The 25,611-nt window shown below is 38.1% G+C and overlaps 1 protein-coding gene across 7 annotated transcripts in view; it reads left to right on the top strand.

The window, feature by feature from the left end:
* Nucleotides 1-25,611, top strand: part of foxp2 (forkhead box P2) — a 458,869-nt gene that overhangs the window by 126,691 nt on the left and 306,567 nt on the right. For 6 of the 7 annotated variants that reach the window (XM_062982426.1, XM_062982432.1, XM_062982433.1 and 3 more), the window contains exon 3: nucleotides 5,585-5,666. The exons of the other annotated variant lie outside the window; for it this stretch is intronic. The gene's annotated coding sequence lies outside the window, so the exon portion shown is untranslated. The remainder of the gene's footprint in view (nucleotides 1-5,584; nucleotides 5,667-25,611) is intronic. 7 annotated transcript variants of the gene reach the window in all.

The raw sequence follows: 25,611 nt of genomic DNA, 5'->3' as shown, positions 1-25,611 counted from the left end.
AGCACAAAGCAAGCCAGACATCTTTCTTTCCTGCTCACTTCACCTGTGCACTGAACACATGAATGAATCATTGAGACTTTATTTGTAGTGATGCATGGGGGAGAGACACATAGTGTGAGCAAAGAAAACATGAATTTGTTTCTGCGGGCAAGTTTTACCTTGTGTTCTCATAGATGAACAACTGTTTGCCATGGTTAGTGGAATGGGTACGGTAGTTTAGTTTTCCATATGGGGACATTTTCTGCTATCCGTGTTACAGTTACTGTGTGCAGGCAACTTAACATTAAAGTATGTGACACCTTTTTCTGAGTAGTAGGAATTCTGTAAGTGCCTCATAATTTATCATACTGTGGTAAACTACAGTGTGGGTGACAGGTACTTGTATTACATGGGCTAACGTGTGCATCTTGGATCTTATGTAGGGTGATAGGATACTTATAAAATAAATAAATAAATAAATAATTGCCAGATCTTCATGGTGAGCAATTTAAAAATATCATGACATTTGGGTTGGTGTGTGTCCTTGCCACAATAAGGCAACATAGATTGATTCATCAAAGGAGTTATTCTCGTTCAGGTCTGCACAATAATAATAATAATAATAATAATAATAATAATAATAATAATAATAATAATAATTTTATTTTTATACCTCGCCCCATCTCCCCGAAGGGACTCGGGTGGCTTACATGGCGCCTGGCCCGATAAAACAAACAAATAACAGTAACAAAGCAATAAAACAATTATCCCAGTAAAAAACATCAACATCAATAAAAACAATCATTAAAATCAACAAGCAGGATACAGTATTAAAAACAGGAGACTAAGTCGTAGATCCCAGGCAAAGTGCAGAGTATTATGAAATGGGGAAAGGAAATTTCATAGTTGAATGGACAATAAAGTGCGGTATAAAATGACAAGTCAACAACAATGGGACTATTATGGAATGGACAGATAGATCAATCCAGCAACAATTAAACATTGAAGGCCTTTTGGAAGAGCCAGGTTTTTAAGCTCTTCCGGAAGGAGAGGAGGGTAGGGGCCTGCCTGATCTCTCTAGGTAGAGAGTTCCAAAGCCGGGGGGCCACGACGGAGAAGGCCCTCTCTCTCGTCCCCACCAACCGTGACTGTGAGGGTGGTGGGAGCGAGAGAAGGGCCTCCCCCGACGAGCAAAGAGAACGTGTAGGTTCATAGAGGGAGATGCGGTCTCTAAGGTAGGTGGGTCCCAAACCGTTTAGGGCTTTGTAGGTGATAACTTGCACCTTGAATTGGGCCCGGAAAATAAATGGCAGCCAGTGGAGCTCCTTAAACAGAGGCGTTGAATGCGCCCTGTAATTCGCTCCAGTTAAAAGCCTGGCTGCCGAACGCTGTACTAGTTGTAATTTCCAGGCCGTCTTCAAAGGCAGCCCCACGTAGAGCGCATTGCAATAGTCCAGTCTAGAGGTAACTAAGGCATGGACCACCATGGTCAGATCAGACTTCTCGAGGTATGGTCACAGCTGGCGCACAAGTTTTAATTGTGCAAAGGCCCTCCCGGCCACGGCCGACACCTGAGCCTCAAGCGTCAGCCTCGAATCCAGGAGGACCCCCAAGCTGCGGACCTGTGCCTTCAGGGGGAGTGCGACCCCGTCAAGCACAGGTTGCCACCCAATACCCCGATCAGACGTACGACTGACCTGGAGGACCTCTGTCTTGTCGGGATTAAGTCTCAGTTTGTTCACCCTCATTCAGGCCAACACAGCGGCCAGACACTGGTCCAGAATCCGAGGGGCTTCCTTGGATTTAGGTGGAAAAGAGTAGTAGAGTTGGGTGTCATCCGCGTAGAGATGGCACCGTACTCCAAAACTCCGGATGACCGCTCCCAGCGATTTCATGTAGATGTTGAAAAGCATGGGGGACAAAATAGAACCTTGCAGGACCCCACAGGTCAATGGCCAGGGGTCCGACCAGGTGTCCCCCAGCTTCACCAACTGGGAACGGCCCTCCAGGAAGGACTGGAGCCACTGAAGTGCAGTACCCCCAAGGCCCATCCCAGAGAGCCGCCCCAGAAGGATACCATGGCATCTTTGTTTGGATACTCCCCTGTCAAGCTCCCTGCGGAGGTCATCCACCAAGGCAACCAAAGCCGTCTCGGTACTGAACCCAGGCCTGAAGCCAGACTGTGATTGGTCCAGAAAATCCGTATCTTCCAAGAATCCCTGGAGCTGAGAGGCAACCACAACCTGTTGCATTCCAGGTTTGGGGACTCCAACTCCCAGAATCCCTAGCCAGCTCCCAAAAATTCTGGGAGCTGAAGTCCAAAACATCTGGAGGGTCACATGTTGTGTAGGCCCATTCCAGTACATACATACTATCGACCATGGTATCCTTCTGGGTCATATTTCCGGGATGGGGCTTGGGGGCACTGTTATTATTATTACATCATGTTTACTGTCATATGTTATGTAGTTACCAGCACATAATCTTTCTTCCAACTGAAGAACAGAAGTATATGAAAGACCAAATTTTGTCTGTGCAAAATAGAAAGTGTTGTCATGTGTGTGTGTGTATGTGTCTTCCAGTTACCTCATGACGTAAGGTAACCCCATGAATTTCATAGAGTTTTCTTAGGCGAGGAAAACTCAGATATGAATTTGCCAGTATTTTTCACTTTGCATTCATTGGCAGTCCTCGATCAAAGTACTAAACAGGCCTGACACTGCCTAGCTTGCACGATCAGACAGGATGTGGTGCCTTTAGAGTATTTAGACCTGTTCCTCCAGGAGTTTAGGACTCCAACTCCCAGAAGCCATAGCCAGCTTGTCCAATGGTCAAGATTTCTGGGAGCTGAAGTTAAAAACATTTGGAGGGTTATAAGATATGCAAGTATATTGCACTAGCAAATGCATGTGGTTTTATGTGGTTTGAAATCCACATATGAAATATGAAGTCACCTTCATATTGAAGCCTTCAAAAAAAGTTGGAGAGTGTCAAATTTGGAGACATTGAATCCATCCTCTCAGAGTGCAGCATGAATCACTGTTTACCTTTGCAGTCTCTAGAGCAGGGATCCCCGAACTAAGGCCCATGGGCCGAATGTGGCCCTCCAGGGTCATTTACCTGGACCCTGTTCTAAACTTTAGACTTAGGGTTGACCTAAGTCTGAAAAGACACAGCAACAACAATCCTAATTTTGGACTATTTCATCATAGTCCAGCCCCTCAACAATCTGAGGGACCATGAACTGGCCCTCCACTTAAAAAATTTGAGGACTCCTCCTCTAGAGAGAAAATATTTGTCCATTTCACTTAAATTGAGGGAGAGTTGCCTCACTTTGGAGGGAGGAGGAAGCTCTATAAATTTGTCCCTTTGAATACTCTTCATTGGCTCTGTTAACTCTGTTAAATATAAATGCCAGTCACTTTGGATTGCACTGGTTAGGAAAGTCTTGTCTCTTCATAACTGGATTGTGGGCTTCAAACATATGGATGCATTTCAATGAATTAACGTTAATTCATTTGTCATGCAGCCAGGTGTCCCTTCAGTTTATGCTGTTGGGTTCCCCCATATTACACATTCCAAATTTTTGGTGTCTCAGTTTCATGATCTGTGGCTCTGGGTGTCAGACTAATACACATCTCCTGGTATTACTGTAGATTAAAATATATGCAATCCTTGCCCCTCCCTCCCAAAACTGACTTTTCATAGCGTGAAGCCGTCTTGCCTTAATCCAGATCCATATTTAAAGGAACAGGTAGACTAAAATCTGAAATTGAGATATTGGGAGTATATACAATTTATCTCCGTATAGATGCAGGCTAAACCACAATATTGCCAAACAGTTCTCATGCTTCATTACAGGATATTTAAAATATGCTTTTATGAATCTACAGAACACATTGGCAAATTAATACTCTAACAGCATAAGTAGTGATATAAAATAGCATGTAAAATTTGGCTAATGAGATCACAGTAAGTACTTGGACCTCTTCATGAGCTCATTTCACTTTCACATGATTATGAAACATAACTGTTAATTTATTTTTTGCATGTCCTTGTTAATTATAATGGCATCCAGTAGTGCTGCTGTAGCTAAGGGTCTCTCAATATTTCCTTATAGAAGGATTACATAACTGAAGAGCCAGTACTGGATTTGAGTGAGAATTTTAACACATAATTTGATTCTTAAATCACAATAGTTTAAATTAAACTGTTCGACTATAATTGTGCGCACTTTGTATTATAACCTGTTCTGGATGAATAGTTTATGGATTTAAATGGATAAGTATTACTTAAAGTTAGTATATCTCTGTAGTATAGCTATAGAAACCTCAATTATGGGATAAAAAACCACAAACCTATTGTTGTCCTTAGGGTTACCTTGATTTTGGGAAGAGAATATGAGGAGGTAGAGCTGTACATTAGATGAAATTATTCATTTGTACAACTAGCAACTGTGGAAACATTACTATTTCAACAGAGGTATATAGAGGACCTTGCCCTGAGTATCAAGAGTCAAGAACCGGGGAGTAAAACCATAAACTCTCCTTTTAGTTTTCCTGAAACTCTTTTTTTGGTGTTGATCTGTACACTTTGAATAGCCTCCATGCAGTCAGTTGGTTCCTAGACAAGAAAGCCATTGCAAATTCCATTTTAGATTGTAAGTAGAAAATACCACAAAAGGATTTTTTCCCAATTTTTAATTATTTAACTATTGTATCCTACTTAGCTTGACAATTTTCTATTTCCTGGTTTCAGCCTGCATCTATATGGAGACAAGTATGTAGCTACTCCCAATATCTCAGTTTCAGATTTTTTGACTTTGTATTGACAACCATACCAAACGTATTTGCAAAAATGATGATGCTAGCTGTGGCACAGTTGCGTGAACAACCTATACTTTATTCCTATGCATTGACCATTGGTTATGAGTTTCTCACTCCAAAGACATGCATCTTCTCTGTCATCTCGGCCATTGTTTAAATTCATTGCATTCCTATGCAGGGCATTTTGGTCATAGGAGCTTGGCTACCACCGCAGGTGGCTTGCATTCGTCTCCATTCCTAACCAAGAAATGAGCTCAAAAAAGTGTTTTGTGTTTGCATCAAGTACATTGAGCTATAGCAATAAAAGTGGGGTCAAGCTGAATTAATTCTACACTATTGATGGACCCTTGATTGTAGTGGCCCAACTATAGAATAGTATGATTCGCTATAACAGTGCATTTGTCTGAGTACCAGCTGAATTTTTTTTTATCTACAGAGGCAATATAATTCATTAATTTCATCTGTTGTTGCTGCTTTTTCTTGGTTTAATGCACGCTTTTTCAAACTAAAATATTACAAACAAATCTCATCCCTACAATCTTTTGCATGTTCTGTAGTCATGTTTACATTGATAAAGATGTTCCATATGGAGGATGAATGGTCAAGTATTGATTCCTTAGTGAAGTCATACATCAAAAATTGTTCTCATAATTCTGTTACGAGATAACTAGGTGGAAACTCAAACAAAGATGCCATAACATGAATCCAGAGATGGTTGAATGTCATCAGTTAGAACAACACACAAAAGTTATAGCTTCACTGTGTATTTTTATCATGTGGTCTGCAGTGTTGGAACTGATGTTTTGTACCAGTTGAAGACTGAAGCTTACCACAAGACTTTCTGAGGAAAAGGAAAGAAAGGTATCTATAACTTTATCACTTCTAACTGCCTGCTTCTTACCAAAACTCAAAAAAACTAAGATCAAATTGTGTTCTCTGATGTGCACTGTTTCTTACACAAAGCTTGAAGGAAATAAAAAATCAGGTTCACATGTACATAGATCAGGAATAGGGAATGTTTGGCCCTCTAGATATTCTTGGGCTTCAACATCAGGCTCAGATAGCATGACAGTGGACAGGATAGTAATGGCAAACTGTCAGTATTAGGAGGAGGACATTAGTTCTGCAGACTTTTCCCAAAGCGTTTTTCCCAATACACTTCAGTTAATTTTCAGGTCACATCCAATTGGTGGAGAAATCTTTCCTGTCAAAAAAAATGTCAATATTGTCTTACATCCCACAGGGGAAATTTGAGAGTGTTTGGGAGAAATGGTTTTTTTAATGGGAAGATCTGTGGATCTCTTCTAAAAATCCTGAAAGTTTACATATGGTCCATGGGCTGCACTATCTTGACTCAAACCCATCACTCTACTATTAGCCTCTTGTTATACTATTGCAGTGATGGCTAACCTTTTAGAGATGGAATGCCTAAACCATTGGGGTGCACTCGGGGGGTGGCGAGTGGAGGGGGACAAGCTATTGAGCAGGGAGTGGGCAAGCAGGCAAGCAAGCAGGGGTGGGTGACTGGGGACGAATTAACAGGTGAGTGAGCAGGTGAGTGGGGGATGGGATGGCGAGTGGGGGGTGGACATTGGGACATGTGTCAGGAGTGAGGGCACTGTGTGCCCCTTCTGGCATGTGTGCTATAGGTTCACCATCACTGTACTATAAGGAAGCAAGGGAACATCGGTAAGTCTTCCGCCTATAGACACACCCTTTCCCCCTGGCTTCCCTATATGTTCAGAAATGACTTCAAGTTGAGATATAGAGGTACAAGGAAGAGTGGAAGAATTCTGGAAGTGAAGAATTTCCAGTTTGAGGAGAAAGGGCGGAGGGAATGTGATTTTCAGTTTCCAATTTTTCCCCCCTGGTTCTTCACATGGATAGGATTCAAGAACATCTGTGTTATTACTCTGTAAAACCTTCCTTTTCTATGGATCTTTTAGCCAAACACATTACTTAATTAAGATAAAGTACAGACAGTTGAAACAATCAAATATTGCCTCCTCATTTCACCCTGTCTTCCATTGCACTGAATTTTAGAATGTAAGCTTCTCCTGGCAGAGATTTGCCCTCTGTTACAGTGTGAAGTTATTTTATATCAGTGATGCCAAAGACACAATTAAACATTCAATTCTGTAAAGAATCAGCATTCACAGTTTGTCATATTTCTGTTTACATGATCCTATGTGTAGATGATCATTTGTATAGTAAGATGGGCTGAATGAACCAAATGCTACAATGATGAATAGAATGATATAACATAATGCATTCTGTAAAAGTATTTTACTTTTTCTATGATGCTAGGACAGGGGTGGTGATGATTAAGTTATTGATGTACCAGAATCCAGCAAAAACAGCACTGTTGAAAATATACAGTTACTGACATCTCATCTGATGTATGTGTGTTATTTGTCATCAAGTTGATGCTACTTATGGTGACCTTGTGTATTAGATTTCCTCATCATCAAATGTTCTGCTTAGATCTATGAAACTCAAGAGGTTGGCTTCCTTGATTGGATCAACCCATATTGTCATGCATTTCAGGAAACTTCATAATTGTTTACAATGAGTTATGTTGTCTCATGATGTGTTCAGAATATGATAGCCTCAGTTCATGGGTATCCCAAAAATATCACTGTGTTCAATGACAGCAGTACATCAAGTACTCCATCCTTTTCTGTATCAGACCAATTTCTGAGTCTTTTTTGTATTGGAGATTTCTGAGATAAGTAACTTTCATTTTTCTTGATATAGTATAACTGCTTTACACAGTTATAATGCTGTTATTAGCTGATTGTTTTATGATGTTTTGATGATGGTAGTGATAATATGCTGATTATCTCAAGCATAAAAATGGAAAGTTTGGGAGCAAAGTAGTAGAATAGGATGTAGGTATTTTGACTGAGGCATGGGCGGGAGAGAGCAAGTGTATTACAAATGTCAAATGCATTATATGTATTGTTGTTGGAGTGGCATTAAGCTGTACCTGAGAAGTTTGTACACATCACATTTCTGGTTAGAAGGTAAATTATACAACAACAGTTAAATTGGAGTGGATGGAAAAGGTATTGCAACCAATGATGATTGTCTATTCTGAGATTTCAAGAAAAACATATTAATTGTCATGAGCTATGTGGAACCATTTTTATGACATATTTGAATTCCTGTAACTGTGTAACAACACAATTGTAACCTATTGCAGGATATCAATATGTTAGAACAAATCTAAACACTTAAATGAAATTTAGAAATGATCAGCCTGTCTTTCCTTCCCTCCCTCTCTTTCTTTGCAGTTGTAAAAGTCAAATTTGTGGCCTGGAACTACTAGGTACTAAATTTGCCTATGATTATACAAAGTAACAAAATGTGGATATTAACAGGCCTCCTTTTCAATTCAAGTGAACATTAAGTACATTCTTAATGGTCTGATTTGCTGGGAAGAGCACTATTATCACAATCTTCTTTTTTTTACAGCTCATATCCAGTATGAACTTGCGCCACTTATTATAAAGTTTATGCTTTGGGAGAAATTTTCATGGTATCTTGAAATGATGCCTTACAGTTCTTGGAATTAGTCCTTAATGATACAGTCTTTCAAAAAGAATTGTTGCTCAAACATATTTGATTGTTTTGCAGTTGGTGGCTAATTCAGTTGCTATTTTTGAACTACCCAACAGGTTTGTATAAACGAAGAACATTGAACCTTGATGTTGTCTCAATAACATCAAGAAATTATTGTGGAAGATGTTTGATGAGTTATCTTTTGCCACAAGTGATAGACATGAAAAAACACTCTTAATTTTTAGAACACAAGACAAACACTGTCAGTTTGAGAACATGGTAGGTGAGGTGGGGTCTCATGGTAGTTGTCATGTGAAATAAAACTGGGCCAGGCATGATGTCACACCTTTGCTTAGAGCTAACTGAATCAGAATTTGACCCTTCTACACAAACAAGGCATAATTAAGTCCTGGTGCTTTACTTTCATTCTCTTTCAGTTGAGCATTCTCATCATAAGAGACAGAAACTTCTTGAAGCAGCTGTTGCAACTGTGGTTAGTAAATAGGATGGAAAGAATATTAGAAAAAATTTGGAAAATGGTTCAGAATCATGTTTTTTAAATGTTGAGAAATTCTTCAGAGAAGAATCCTCTGATGAGAATCTTCACAGTTTGGGGCTTATTCTGCACAAAATTTGTACATGGCAAAGTTATTGGCTTCCCCCCCCCCCTTTTTTTTTTTTTAAAAAAAAGAAAACAGCATTTTTGCCACAGGAAACAATTCTTCATGGGAAAGAATGTTTTAGTGTAGAAATAATTACTGCACAGAAAATAGCAATTTCATTAAAATGTTTTTTTTTTCAGTAATCAACATGTGTGGATTTTATGCAGAACAAATCTACATTCATGGCATTTTTCTGCTCAGAAAGCTTTTTTTTTTTTGGTCAAGAATGAATATTTCTGTCTTGAGGTCTTATTTTCCAGCTATTTATTGTACTGAAATGATGTTTTCTGTATAAAACAACCATGATCAAATTTTGCTCAGAGTAAGTCTCTCAAAGCTGGGAAAATGGTTAAAATTACTCATAGCTACCTTAAGAAATAACTTAGTGAAGAATTACATCCGTATTAGTGAAACCTAATATTATAGTAACAAATAGGTAGCACAGCTAGTGGTTTGGAAATCTGCTTCAGAGCATGGTTTGAATTCTTTCCTCTGGGGGAAAAAACCCTTTCTTAGAAACTTTGATCTTTACAGTTCTTTAGAGTTCTGGTTTGTCAAATGTTAGTCGACTGTAGTTTCTAGCAGTTCTAGCTACCATAAAAATGCTGTGAGTCTCAGTCCAACAACATCTGAGGGTTGCGAGAGTCCCACCTTCACAAATAATCATGAAGCTTTTTTAATTGGAATGATAACAGAGTTCAAGTTTTGAGAATTTCCTAAGCCATTGTGAAATTATTGTTGTCTTGAATCAGGTAACTGTATTTTTCAAGCAGATAACAGTAGTGTCAAGAGGAAAAATCTTTTCCCTTTCTATTGTTGCTTTGCTTTGCTTTGCTACTGTCTTGTCTTATTCTAGTGTTCTCAGTGCAACCCACAGCACAGTAGGTCTAATGTAGATTGACGCCTTTGCCAGAGGACTGATTGAAACTTGTGTCTCATAGTTGCTAATGTTCACTGAACCATTTTATTGAAGATAAAGTAAATAAAATAGATTGCCATATGAGAATTCTCTGAAATCAAATGAAATAATTTGACGGGTTTAAGCCCGTGAAAAGGCAAAGTGCTGAAGCAGACAGGAATACTTTCTACGTGCAGCACACTAGAAAAAGTTTTCATTGTGTGTGGTCTTAAAAGCACTAGGTAAAAATATAATGCTGTAAATCAGTTAACAAGGTCCAAAGATGATTAATATCATTTTGCTTTTTCTTGAAGATTTTAAACATGAAAAAGTAATTGCTGTGCATTTTGAAACTTCATTTGTTAAACATTTACAGATTATAGATTATTTTGAAGCTGTAATAATAATAATAATAATAATAATAATAATAATAATAATAATAATAATAATTTTATTCTTATATCCCACCCCATCTCGGGGCGGCTTACATGGGGCCATGCCCAGACACGACAGCTGTATTAAACCCACATGATTTTATTTTGTTTGAGTAAAACTGTTGTTTTCTTAAAATCTGTTGTGTAATGCAGGGAAAGAGAAAAGGGGAAATACATTGCTGACAAATCAATAGAACTGTTTCGTTCAGTGCTTCTCATGTTGTCTGATGTGGTGGAGTGATGTTTTTCTTTTCCTAATGTTCCAGGGACTAGCACCATGTTTATACCTGGTAACTACAGTTGTATATTTCCTGAAAACTGTCTACAGACTGGCAACTGATAGTATGTTGACCGGCAGCCCCCTTCCCACAACACTACATGGAATAGCACTGGTTTGGTTCACTTGTAGTATGGCTAGCTTTTAAATTTATGAAAGTGTCTATATGCATTGTTAACAGGGGCCTGCCAGGCTGCATTCTATCCAGTTCTTATCAGTGACTCATATGCAAGCAGCACAATTCAGGTTGTGATACGTATTGGCAGGACTGGATATTGAGGGTTGGTAAGTCTTAGCATGTTAGGATTGCAACTGGTTGTGTGAGCAGAACTGGGTTGCCACATATATTAGATATTAACAAGGCTGGAACTCCACATGTGTGCCATCTACACTGACCATTTAAGTCAGTGTGAGCTTGGATCAGCCCAGAGGCAGCTATAGAATTTGTATGGCTGATCTAGTTTAACCTGGGGAAAGCCGCATAATGTAGCTGTATCTAGAGTTAAAATAACTCGGGAAAATCTGAATCCTACACTAGGATTTGAATTCCTCTCATCCTTTCATGTCATGTGACTGGCAAGGAAGCTTGGAAGGAACGAGGGTGGAGGCTTTTCCTTCTCATTTCTCCCAGACTCCTTTGCCAGTCAATGGCATGGAAGGAGGAAGAAATTCCCCTTTCACCACTGTAACTGTCAGCAACAAGGAGGAAGAGGGATAGTAGGCCATTTTGAGATTTTAGGTAAGTTTTTATTTGGAGCAACAGCATGTAGATTTAGAAAAGCATAATTGTTTGGCAGGAAAAGTTTGCATTATAATGTTTAGTATATCCTTACACATTTTCAATTATTATTGATTTATAAATTTTGATGGGTGCATGCTTTACTCATTTCTAGTGTTTGATTTCTTTAATTTGGAGGTACATATTTAAGAGATTGTACAGTGTTCACTTTTGAAAACCTTTTCCCCTCATTTTTATATAATTTAGTGTCTTGAAGTTTAACTGTTAATACAGATAACTAACCCTCATTCCTGTAGACATAGCTGAACTATTCCCATTAACTTTCCTGTGCTAAATTTCAAATATTGAGAAGATAAATATTGAAAGTAGGCTCCTAAAAAGCAATATCCTATAATCATTTTTAAAGCATCTTTAAAAGACACAGTCTTGACTGACCACTATAAATGTTTTGCTACCGTAGTGAAATTGTTTAGTTCAGTGAGATGGTTTGCATTTGTTGTAAACTAGTAATCTCTCTTCAACTATAATGCATTATAATAGCATCGGCTCTATCTACCTATTATGCATAGGTATAATAATTAATTGAGGGTAACACAGCTATAGGTGACAAAAGAAAAAGTTCATAGTAGTGGGGAAATGGAAAATTGGAGAACATGTGTTGTGGATGAGTCTCTGAGTAGTAGTAACAACAGGGAGTTAGAGAGTAGACAGGCAGAAAGGTCTACTCGGGAACAAGATCCTATAGATGAGCAACAGCAGAAGAGGATTCGGCAAATACTGAACCCACTGATGAAGAGTCTTTTGAAGGGTTTGATGGGGATGGTGGGTTTGACAATGAAGCAGTTTCTATGAGAAGTGTTGGGAGTGACACTGATGAGGTTGTGGATGAGATGGATTGGACAAAAGTAGCAGAAGTGGGTGAGGAGCCTACAAGTAGTGGCACATTCAGAAGATCTGTTGGGAATGAAACTTGGAGGAAAGATGATTTGTCTACTGTTTGGGAGGATGTAAGTAGAAGCAAGAGAAAGGCCGCTTGGCAGGCAAGGCAAAAAGCAGCTTGGGCAGCACAACTGGCAGCTGAGCGAGGGGTGTTGTCTGATTCTAGTTTGGAGGAGAATGCAAGAGCAGTTGAGGGTGGGGCGTTGGCTGATTGTAACTCAGAGGAAGGTTTGTAATAAAAGGACGGTTGGTTGCAATAGGGACCTTGCGACTGGCAAAGTGTATGTTGGGTTGCATGTTATGCTGGGTTGCGTGTTATGCTGGGTTGCATGTTATGCTGAGTCGTGATTCCTGTGAGCCCTGTGATTCCTGAACTTTGAGGATTCTTTGGGATTTGCTACTGTTCTTGGTTTGGACCTCGGATCGCTTCTGGACATCGTGTTCGCTCTTGTGCCCTGACTTTGGATTGGACGTTTGACTCTGTTGCTGTATCCTGTTTGCTGTGGATGATCCCTGGACCGGCTTGACTTGCTGCTGTATCCTGTTTGCTGTGGATGACCCCTGGACCGGTTTGACTACGACTTTACTTCATCTTGGAACGAGTTCGCTGTAATGATAGCGAGTGTTTCTCTTCTGCCGGGTATTTTGGTTAGTGGGTTGGGATTTTTTAGGACTTTGGGACTCTCTGTTTTACCTCCTTTTTGACTGGTTGGTCTGTGTTTGTTTTTGAATACTATTTTGCAGCTGTTAAGCATTTTTTATTCTTTTAAGTTGTATCTTCATTAAACTATTGTTACTTTGTACTTGGGACTGTCTTCGTGGTATCTGTACCCTGACAACATGTCTTTAAATATTTGCTTTAAGATACATATATCTTGGTGCTGTTCTTAAGGTGATTATTTCCTGTGATTAATATGAGACAAGTTTTTCTTTTAAAAAGTGGGTTTGACCTCATTTGACCTTTTTGGCGTTCAGTCAGTTAAAAGGTTTGTAAGACGCTTAATTACCAAACGGTATGATCATTATTCATCTCATCATTTGATATAGAACGTCAAGTGAATTGCCTCCCTGGAGTGCAGTGTTTCACAGATCAATAGATTTAGTAAGAGCTTGAAGGAGAGCTTTAAACATTCATAGAAGAGAAGGGAGAGTGTATCCTACTCATAAAATGGCTGATGCAGATATTTGATGTGTGCTCAGAGGAGTTACTTTTTTTATGCCGAAGCAATACATATAATTTTTATTGTTTTCCCCTTTCATTATGATTTTAATGATTTTTGCTGGAGTTAAAATGGCCTGTCTAAACAAATAGCATACAGCATGCTAAAGAAATAGCGATTTCCTTATTAATGTTTCTGTTACTATATGCCTACAAATGGACTCCAACTTTTGGCCATCCTGTCATAGAATTTTCATGGCAAGATTTATTAAGAGGAGGTTTGCTATTGCCTTGCTTTAAGGCTGCAAGGGTTTGATTTGCTCCAGATCCATTAATTCAATTGAGTGGATTGTTATGCCCCATAATATTAAACGGAAGCAATGTGAACATGGGCATGCTGAAACATGTGGATTCATGTCACCTCCATTTAATAATAGGGCATGATCACCCACATTTTTTTCATATCCACCCTGACCACACCACCATGTATGTGGTGAGCCCATTGTGCATGTAAATGTAAATAAACCTATACTGTATATATCTGACCCTTACAACAGTTAACAACACTATGTTGAATATTTTGATTGTTCCTGGTCCTCCAAGATGGTTATGAAAGCATTGACATCAGCTGTTTTAATATTTTTGGTGCACATCCTGCTTTGACCCAGCACTGAAAATGTTGAACATTAATATGTACTTGTGTATAATATTTTGATGACACAATTTAAAATGTTTCTCTTAGCTTTAATTTAGCTTTAATCCAGTGGTTCTCAATCTGTGGGTCCCCAGGTGTTTTAGCCTACAACTATCAATCCTATCTTATTTCACTTATTTCAAGTGATTAAATGTGCGTTTAGACCTCAATGTTATAATTTTAATTCAAACATTAAAAACAGTTCTCAAATTAAACAAAATTATATGCTCAATAATTCATCTTGTTGAAATGACCTTTAAAAAAGATCTTTTATCTAGAGTGTGCAACAAAAGACAAGTTTAGACAAGTAGAAACGTTGCCACATTCCCTTTCAATTGATTCATTCGTTGCCTGCATGCAAACATCTTGAGAATGTTACTTTTTGGACTAAAACCCAGAAAATCCCCTAGCCCAGTGGTTCTCAGCCTAGGGGTCCCCAGATGTTTGGGCATTCATTTCCCAGAAATCCTAATGGCTGGTAAATTGGCTGGGATTTCTGGGAGTTGTAGGCTGAAACACCAGGGGACCCACAGGTTGAGAACCTCTGCCCTAGCCAGAATTTCCTCTGGCTGTGTTGGATAGAGTCCTGGAGTAGTAGTCTATAATGATAACTAATTAATAATTAATTAATTAATTAATTAATAATAACTAATAAAATGATTCAGAAGTACTCAGTACACATAGTAGTGAAGAAATTCTGCCAGGCACAACAACCTTGAATCTGTTACAATAGTAAGGCTAACACTTGGGTGCAGCTCAGGTTCAGGCTGTTTGAAGGATCATATTGTTTCAAATATCTTACCAGGGCTCTCAGATCAAGCCTTGTCTTCATCCTGTCACCCCCAAAAGTTATATCAAAAGCAGCTGGAATGCCCTTCCAAGGGAGGCCACACTAATTCTCAAAATCTGAATATTTTTAACAAAATAAGATGCTACAGAGTTTTAAACTGCTTTTTAATGTATGTTTTACATTGTTTTAATGTTATTGATATATTAAGCATTATATTGTAGTATTCTTTTTATTGACATTTACATGCTTTTATTAACCTTTTGTCCCCTTTCTGGGGCCAAAGATGAGATATAAATAAAGTGAATCGTTAGTGCCATCATCATCACCATCATGAAAATGGTTGCAATCTATGCATACAGTGGGCCCTCAAGTTCCGTGGATTCTGCATCCATGGATTCAGTCAACAACAGTTTGAAAATATTTCCCCTCCTCCCAAAAGGGAATCCCAAAAACAAACTTTAATTTTGCCATTTTATACGGTAGATGCCATTTTACCAAAACATTGCATATAATACAGATGTTGGTATCCATGGCTGGTCTTGAACCAAATCCCACTATATATATTTCTTATTTACATATTGATTCTGTATAATTAATAATGATAATTAAAGTGTAAACAAAGCATGAGAACTTGTGGTGTGTTCCCTACTTAGTTTTATTGTGTCTAGTTTGCCAAATACTTTAGATAATTTCTATAGGAAGCAGAGGAATATAGATTTCTATAATATAAAAGTATATTATTTCTGGACACACATCAAAATCACTATTTGTATATTTTGAAAACACTTTGAGTCATGATTGGCTCTCAAAGCAGATCAGTATGACAACTAAATTAGTTCACAGATATAAAAGATGAAACATTCCTGGGGTGAGGTGAGTGGAAGCTGCATGGGGGCAGTGAGAAAGGCAGAAGTGCCTGTAGCTCAGAATTCAAGCTTATGTTGTGCTTGTTTGTGTGCTTTGTGTTTTCCAAAGCTTGCAAAATTGTACTGGGAGTGCAGTGCCTGCAGAAATAGAGCATTGGGAAATGTTTAAATCCCCCAGCCACACAGGTCTTTTGATTTTATAAATCAGTTCTTCTGCCTCCCTAATTTTATATGTGAATGGGACAGCTATGTGACCAACAATGTTTCAGCCACTATCAGTTCTAGTTTGACACTGTGATAAAGAAATAGGATTTTTCAGACATCTTTTTATTCACTCACACTTATAACCCACAACCTGTTCAAAAATAGATTTCTGTTATGAAAAAACCCTGAAGGTTCCCTTTCTTTGACTGCAGGATTGTAAAGAGCAGGCCATATATTTGAAGCTGTTTATTCTTCTTGGCTGGTGAAGAGATCTCTCATGGGAACTCTATTGATGTTACAGGAAGACATTCTTATCTGGTTTTGAGAACAACTGGAAAAACATGTCAGGAGGCTTTCATAGATTTAGATAACTCACTGTGAAATTCCTGTAAACGCAAAATCTAATTTGTCTATGCTCTTATGCACCAGCATTGCTCAAGGTCAGATGAACCTATGTAAAGTACAAGGAATGCCTTTGAGATGCCATTGTTTTCTTTTATCCTCTTTGTACAGTAGATGTTGGAGTGCAAGAAACAAAATGTCAGCAAGTACGATAATACTAATGCTACCAAAAAGTTCCAGAAAACTATGATCTATGCCTCCTCTCTTACACTTCTTATCTGGATCATTGTGTTTGAAGTTTGTATAGCCCCTCTTCACTGAGGTGACAAAGGATGCAAAAGATAACTGTCATCCCTTTTTCCCTTCATGCAAAAAGCAGGGAAACCTGGACGGGGGCATTGAGATATGTGAACAACAGGACTAGTTCCAAATTTGAACTGGCCTAGCTGTTCACACACACCCTGACTTTTTCTAATTTGATGTAACACAAGGTTAGCTGATTTTATCCTATGTTAAGAGCCAAAAGTCCCTGAAAGTCATTTGGATGCCCAGGAGTGGCATCTCCAATTCTGGTTTTGTGGCCATGTAGATAAGCCCAGAATCTCTTATCTAGCACATGGCACCACACATTCCTGAGAGGGGGGTAGTGGGAAAAAGGCTTCTGTGAACTCTTGAGTGATCCTTTTCTGTGAGCACAACTGGGCATACATGATGGGGGTGTTTTGTGAGTAACTTTGTAAGAAACGAATAAATATTGATTTGATTGGTTTAAGTAGTATCAGCACTTCCCCAACTGTAAACGTGCCAGTTAAGATCTTTCATGCTTGTTCTGTGAAAGAAAGTTAACATTTGAAGTCAGGGAAAAACTATACAAACAAGAGAAAAAAACATGCTAATTTTTGAAGAATTGTCAAATGGTGATTTTGGTTCAGATGAGACAATGTTAATTTTTTTGGGTTGCTTTTATTGCGGTCCAAAAAAAAAAAAAGGACAGCATCTCTTGTCCTTGTGTTTATATACCCGTTTTTACTTGGGTTTAATGTGCCATTGAGTCTAATGTGCTCCTCAATTTTCAAAAACCAAAAACAAAAAAAAAGTATGTGCTGGAAAATGTAGTGCGCAGTGGCAAACAGTACATTCTTTGTAATTTGGCCAAAAAAGTGTGCATTATAATGGTTGGCTGCTTATAATTCCTTCTTTAAAAGCGAAAGTGTTAGAACACCAATGCTTTCAGCTCTTACCATATTATGTGAATCTAATGCGCACCCTAATTTTGGAGGGCAATTTAGTCAAAAAAAGGTTAGCATTAGATTTGAGTAAATACAGTACTTCAGACTATTTTCTGAGAAATTGAAAAATTAGTATTAATGATAGCTCCTCATGCAACCATCTAAGCAGATGAAGGCTGAAAGTGAAGAAAGAAGAAAACGAATGCACTCCTTGCTCGTCCGTGTAGAATGGAGACAGATTTTCAGCACAAATCATAAATGTTCCCAAGCTTTCTTCACCGTTATTTTGATGAGCACCATGCTGCCATTTGTAGTATGTGAAAATAATTTAAATTTTGTATCTGAAACATAATATTTACAATGTAGTTGATAGGATAAGTCTTTTAGGAATAACTGTATGGTATCTTCACCTTGAATTTTGCCTGAGAGGAACCCAGTATGGATTCCCACTGCCCAGTTTTGCTAGGAGTACTCAAAGAAGTATATTGTTTAGAGCAAAGCTTTCCAAACTCTTTTTAGGTATGCATCATTTTACGGTATAGTAATTCAGTTTTACTAGCAAACCAGAGGTTAAACCAACCCCCTGTAAGGGATATGGACACATACATAAATTTTAGTAACACAGTGTATGGGGACACAACATGTCTCATGAATCCTTTCCATTGATATTTTTAAAAATACATGATTTATTGCTTATTTCACAAAGACTCAGATGTTTCTTGTTACATTTGCACATCAACACACCAATGTGTCATGAGATACACTTTTGGGAAGTTCTGGTTTAGAAAGTTCTTTGAGATTGGCTGATAAATTGTGCCCTCTTATTTTTCCATGATTCCATGCCTAAGAATTACTGCAATTTATTTTGTTTGAAAATTCAAGATACAGCTATTGAAGAATAGATCATGGAATGTACCACAGCTGTTATATATATAATCCAGAAAATTACATAATGTCTATTTCTGCCAATTAGCGGTTGTTGCCCATGCTCTATTTACAATTTAAAGTATGAAGAACTGTTTTGAAATAAGCTTTGTCACCATCAGGAAATGATTTTGAAGGTGTGGACCACTGGTGTGAGATAGTATCTTTCTTTATTATAAGGCATGAGGGATACATCAGAAAATTGAGGTGGGGTGAATGTGTCCTAATCTTTATTCCTGTGGACTTCAAGATGCAGCATTCTGAGGCTTTTCTGTTTTATTTACATTGGCAGTATTGCTGCTGGTAGGATTTGAGGCCTGCAGAACTGCCAGTATATTTCTCCCTCATCCTAAAATGGCTTACTTTTGTAACTTCAGAGGGCTATTTTAAAAAAGTGTGGTTATTCCAGTCCAACCTTAATGACATTCATTGTCTTGGTCCTTTGGAAATGCATTTGAGGACACATTCCTAATTTTGAGGGCAAATCAGGTACGCTGGAGTGGTTGTTTTGTGTTATTTCTATTTAAGGGATGATAGTGGTATATTTGTTACTGCAGTCTATTCTGTAAGAAAATAGACAATTGGTTTTTTATCTCATTTTTTTAGGACAATATTTGAGTTTGCATGTTCATCTGTGAATGTTTTGACTAATATTTGGAGCTGCTTCATTATTATGACTACTACTATTCCAACACTATTTCCTCTGTTAGCACCTTTCTAAGATCAAGGCTGCAGAGTCAGTACACTAAATCTTCAACTGTGTTTTGCTGTTGTCTGATTATTCATGAATGGCAAATGTTTACCAGGTTAAAAATTCCTTATCTGGAACTCCAAAATCCAACGTTGTCCACATCTGTAGGTGAGATAGTGACACTTTGCTTTCTGTTGATTCAGTGTACACAGATATTTAAAATGTTGTATAAAAATGTGTATGAGATGTCTATAAATATGAATGAATCCAGTGTTTCGACTTTGATCCCATCTATACAATATCACAGTATTCATGTGTATACAAATACAGCGATTCCAAAATCCCTCCCTGCAAATATCCAAAATTCAAAATACTTCTGATTTCAATAATTTTGAATAAGGGATACTCAATATGTATTAATTAATGATTGTAAGGTTACATTAGTAAAATGGTAGAACGAGGTAGTTCATCAACACATGAATCACCAGGCTTCTTAGATTGATAGAACATCAAAGATATTGCTTTGATTAAAATTTCGTATAAATTACTAGGACATTACATATGCAACAAGCTATGCATTTAATGAATTTAGAAAAAGTTTTTTAACAGAAACATGGGAAACTAAAGAATATATAAAATTATGACTAACAGAACATAAAACATAAGCTATTCTCTACTTAATAACTTGTAATAATTATAAAACATAACATTTACCATATATTGTTGTTATAATGTTATAATATTAAAGATTTCTGTTGCCAAGAGTAGGTACATTACTACTTACAATGACTCAACCGTCAATTGCTTCCAACTCCCTGATTCTGAATCCAAAGCTCTGCCTAAGATCTTAATCACTTCTGCTGCCTAATGGAAATGCCAGAGCCTGAGTTTGAGCCATTCTACATGGGAAGTCGTTTTCAGCCTCTCTTCCACTGACATTTTCTTTTTAAAATAACTTTTTAGATTATGCTTTGGGACATTAGTTTTCATGAATTTGTATTGGAATGAAAAGAATGGGCAGAATTTGTTAATTCCAACTAGAGTACACTTAGAATCATAGAATCGTAGAGTTGGAAGAGACCTCACGGGCCATCCAGTCCAACCCCCTGCAAGAAACAGGAAGATCTCATTCAAAGCACCCCTGACAGATGGCCATCCAGCCTCTGCTTAAAAGCCTCCAAAGAAGGAGCCTCCAGCACTCTCTGGGGGAGAGGGTTCCACTGCCAAACAGCTCTCACAGTGAGGAAATTTTTCCTGATGTTCAGGTGGAATCTCTTTTCCTGTAGTTTGAAGCCATTGTTCCGTGTCCTAGTCTGCAGGGCATCAGAAAACAAGCTTGCTCCCTCCTCCCTATGACTTCCTTTCATGTATTTGTACATGGCTATCATGGCTCCTGTCAGCCTTCTCTTCTGCAGTCTAAACATGCCCAGTTCTTTAAGCCGCTCCTCCTAGGGCTTGTTCTCCAGACCCTTGATCATTTTAGTTGCTCTCCTCTGGACACATTCCAGCTTGTCAACATCTCCCTTCAACTGCGGTGCCCAGAATTGGACACAGTATTCCAGGTGTGGTCTGACCAAGGCAGAATAGAGGGGTAGCATGACTTCCCTGGATCTAGACACTATACTCCTATTTATGCAGGCCAAAATCCCATTGGCTTTTTTCGCCGCCGCATCACATTGCTGGCTCATGTTTAACTTGTTGTCCACGAGGATTCCAAGGTCTTTTCCACGCGCACTGCTGTCTAGCCAGGCGTCCCCCATTCTGTATCTTTGCATTTCATTTTTTCTGCCTAAGTGAAGTATCTTGCATTTGTCCCTGTTGAACTTCATTTTGTTCGTTTCGGCCCATCTCTCTAATCTGTCAAGATCATTTTGAATCCTGCTCCTGTCTTCTGGAGTGTTAGCTATTCCTCCCAGTTTGGTGTCATCTGCAAACTTGATGATCGTGCCTTCTAACCCTTCGTCTAAGTCGTTAATAAAGATGTTGAACAGAACCAAGAAGCTTTGTCTTCTCCTATTAGCCACCCCCACACCATTGACTTCCCTTGTTTTGAAAATTTGAACTGAAACTTCTTGGGGAAAGGGTATGTTTATTATATAGTATTACCTTATGGAAACAACATTATTCGAGATAGTACAGTGAAGAGCTTGGAAACCATACCTGATAAAATTGTTATCTCTAAGGCTTCTTCTAGTCTAGGCCTGAGAATAAATGCCCTTCATGCTGTCTTTTGATATCCTTTTTCTGTTGACCATGCCTCCAATTCTGGTGCTAATAAAGTAAAAGCCGTGAAGTAGGGACGCTATATTTATTTTAATATTTGTACATTATTTTAGTAGTTATACACTATTTTAAGTCTTTATCAACCAATCGTGTGTTGATAAATTGCCTTCTCCTCCTCCTGTTGCTGCTTGTGCTCCTTTTCTCTCCCTTTGGCTTCTCCTTCCTCCCTTTCTTAGGTTGTAAATTGCAATTTTTTTATTTATAATAGTCTTTTACAGTTTATTGAAAAACTGCGAAACAGCGAATCTGCGAAAAGTGAACCGCGAAATAGTGAGTGAACATTGTAACTTGAAGCAATATTAGTGAAGCTCAAAAAAAAAATGAAATGAATTTTTTTTATCGTGTCAGAAGCAACTTGAGAACATACTGCAAGTTGCTTCTGGTGTGAGAGAATTAGCCATCTATGGAGACGTTGTTCATTGGACGCCCAGATGTGTTAGCATCCTATTGGGTGGCTTCACTCATGTCCCTGCAAGCTAGAGTTGACAGATGGGAGCTCACCCTGTCTTGCAGATTTGAACTGGCAACCTTCAGGTCAGCAGTCTAGCCAGCTTAAGGGTTTAACCCATACTAGGCTTGAGCCTGGATCCATTTTTAGCTGGTGGACTGATAAGTCATGATGTAATAATTTTACATACCACAGTTAAAAGGTTCTTGTCAAGTAAAGCAATGCCTATCCAAGGGAGGGAGAGCAAAATGCATTTTAAATGCTTTTGTTGTAGTAGTGCAGTGTATAGAAGATTAATATTCACTGGATCCTCACAGTCTTCCTACTCTGCTGTCTCACCATAGCATGAAATTAACTCTAGGATCAGATTTTATCAAATTGGATTTGACAGCTGACTTTGTACTTGGCTTCAGAGGAATGGTCTAGCTAATTTCCAAGAGCTGGTCACCTTAGGATTGTTCATCAGGTGATGAAATACACACTACAAATATGATAACAATGGGATTATCTACACTAATAGAGTAATGGAACTTTAAAGTACTCAAAGCTGGGAATAAATAGCAGTTGATTGTGAATTAGGTTCTAATTCTATTAAGATTGTCCCAAAAAGTAGTACCAACATTTTTCACTTGTATGATCTTTATACAATCTGGGTGCCAGATGAAGCCAATTAAATGAAGTCAGACCGTTCCATAATTGCACTATGTGATAATTTTTTCTAGAGATGCCATGGGTTTAAACCTGTTCCATCTGCATGCAAGGGATGTACTATATACCTAATGATCCGTTCTAAATTTCCTGAATTAAAGCTATAGTTTATCTAGTCGTTTACTGTCTTTAGATATTAGAATTTGTTCTACCATTATAATTTCTCTTACACTTACTACATTGTATATAAATAGAATTAGAATAGAATAGCTTTATTGTCATTGTACTATTTCACACCAAAATTAAATGTCTTCCCCAGCACACATCACAAAAACACCACACCCATACTACCACACAGTGCCCAATGCCAGAGCAGTGCAAAACTATGGAGTTCAACATAGTCACAGCTCTAGAATAAAAGCTATCTCTCCATCTGTTTGTCCTTGTCACCCTCTACCGTCTGCCAGATGGCAATAATTTAAAAAATGAATGTTAGGTGAGATGGATCCCCTTAAGAATGCTCTGAGCTTTCTTAAGGCTATGGGACCTATAAAATTCTTCCAAAGAGGGGAGAGGACAATCACACTCAACCCTTTGGAGCACCTTCCTGTTTGCCACTGTACAGTTACCAAACCATGTACAAATGCATGTTAGGACACCCTCTGTAGCACAGTTGTAGAAAGTCACCAGCCATTTTTCATTCAGTTGTTGGTTCCCTAGAATTCTCTGGTAGTACAATCTCTGCTGGGCCCTCTTAACCAGCACTGCCATATGGGTGCCTCAGATCAGATCTTCCTTAACAGTGACATTCAGGAACTTAAAACTGGCCATCTGCTCCACTTGGTCTCCATTTATGACCAAAGGCTGGATTTCTGGCCTGTTCTTACTGTAGTCCACTATAAGCCCTTGGTCATATTGATGTTAAGAACCAGATTATTGTCCCTGCACCACAAGAATAGCTGATCCACCTCATCCCGAATGCAGTTTTAACAAGAAGACAGTTTGCTTTTTCACAGCCACATTAACTTTCCCATGTCTAATTGGCTTCATCTGTTCCTTATGAAAGTGAAATTTAGTTGTGGGACTTAGCCAATCTATTTGCAGTTATATGCCTGTAATTTTGAAATTACTGAATCATTTAAGCTCTTCACTGTCTTTCAAAGAGCATGTACTGGGTATTCTGTTGTATTGGTGCATGGGTTCCAAGGCTTTGGGAGTTTTGAAAATAGGTGTCTAACCTGTTTCTGGGGCTTATCTACATTAATCCAAAAACATATACTCACTGCGAGTGGAGGAGCAGCTTAGAGAGCTCGAGAATGTTTAGCCCAGAGAAGCAAAGGTTAAGATGTGACATGATAATAAAATCTAAATATTTGAAAGGATGCCATATTGGAGATAGAGTATGCTAGTTTTTTCTTGATCTAGACACTAGGACATGGAGCAATAGATTCAAACTGCAAGAAAAGAGACTGCATCTGAATATTACGAAGAAATCGCTAATGGAAAGAGCTGTTAAATAGTGGGACACACACTGCCTTGAAGTATGGTAGAATCCCCTTTGGAGAGAGGGAATATGAAGCTTGGTCTCCTGAGTTTCTATTGCAGCACTCAATCATTACACCACACTGGCACTTTGCAGAAGTAGTTTCTTTTTTCTTCCTTGAATCTGATACTATTTAGCTTCAACGAGCTACTAAAGATTCGAGCATCATAACCAAACCTATCTCTCTAGAATGCTTCCTCTTATATGCCATTTTCTAAACCAAACAACACTAAGTTTTACAACATTCCCTTCTAGTGGGCCTGCTCATGTCCTTTAATCTCTTCAGCTGTCCTTTTCTTAATCTTTCCATCTCTATAGTATCCTTTTTATGTGTGATGACCAGAACTATCCATAGTACTCCAGATGTACTCAGATCATGAATTTGTACAAGGATCATATGATATTGTCAAGTTTTATTTTGATTCCCTTTTCTAGTTATGCCCAATGTTGTTTTACAAGATTAGATTGACATTTCAATTGTATTGTCAACCTTAAGATCACTCAATCACTGCCAACTCAGATGCTATAATTGAACATATACTTATAGTAGAAAATCTTTCCTCAAATGAACATCACTTTATACCTAAACATATTAAACCTTATTTGCGATTTTGCTGCCCATTTCGTCAGTTTGTCAGAGATCTTTTTCGCTGTTTTAATCTCACCACCCAAGCTAATTTGATGTCATCCGCAAACCAGCAACTTCATAATTCACCTCTAACTCCATTGTAATTTTCTTTAGAAGGCCAGAAACTTAAAAATTTCTTCATAGATACAGTATGCTTAAAACTAATCCTACTCTTCACATCTTCCATTGCAAGAACATTTATTTTATCTCTCTTTTTCTTGGTTTTCAAACAATTTTTGATTCGTAAGAAGAGTTCTCCATTTATCTCATGCTTGCTGAGACTATGTTAAAGTCATTTTGTTTAGCTTGTTCCTATGTGTTTGGTTTGACCTTTATCAAAAGCTTACAAATAGATAATGTCTACTGGGTCACTACTGTTTACAAATTTATAATTAGAAAAAAAAACTGATGAAATTTGGGAGATAAATTTTATAGAAGGCATGCTATTTTTTTCCAGCAGTCTTTGGCATTTTATTTGCATGATAGTTTTGTTCTTACAACAATTCCTACCATTTAATCTGGATACTAAGATCTGTGGCCTATAATTTCCTGGATCACCCATGGAACCCTTTAAAAATGGTCTGATTTCCAGTTCTTTGGTACAGAGACTAATCTTAGATATATATTGCATATTCTAGATAGGAGATCAGTAATTTAATTGTGATTTCTTTGATAATTCTTGTGTGAATGCTATCTAGACCCAGTGATGTTACTTGTTATTGAGGACTCCTCTGATATTATTACTATTTGCCTTATTTTCTGTCTTCTTCTTTCAGGAGACATTAATTGAGGCATGGATAGTGTTCCTGTAACTTCAGTAGTGAAGATAGACCAAAACAATTCA

Source organism: Anolis carolinensis, chromosome 5 (genome assembly GCF_035594765.1).
Source record: "Anolis carolinensis isolate JA03-04 chromosome 5, rAnoCar3.1.pri, whole genome shotgun sequence".
Classification (NCBI taxonomy): domain Eukaryota; kingdom Metazoa; phylum Chordata; class Lepidosauria; order Squamata; family Dactyloidae; genus Anolis; species Anolis carolinensis.
The sequence above is the reverse complement of the archived record's forward strand: the minus strand, read 5'-3'. Positions and strand labels throughout refer to the sequence as shown.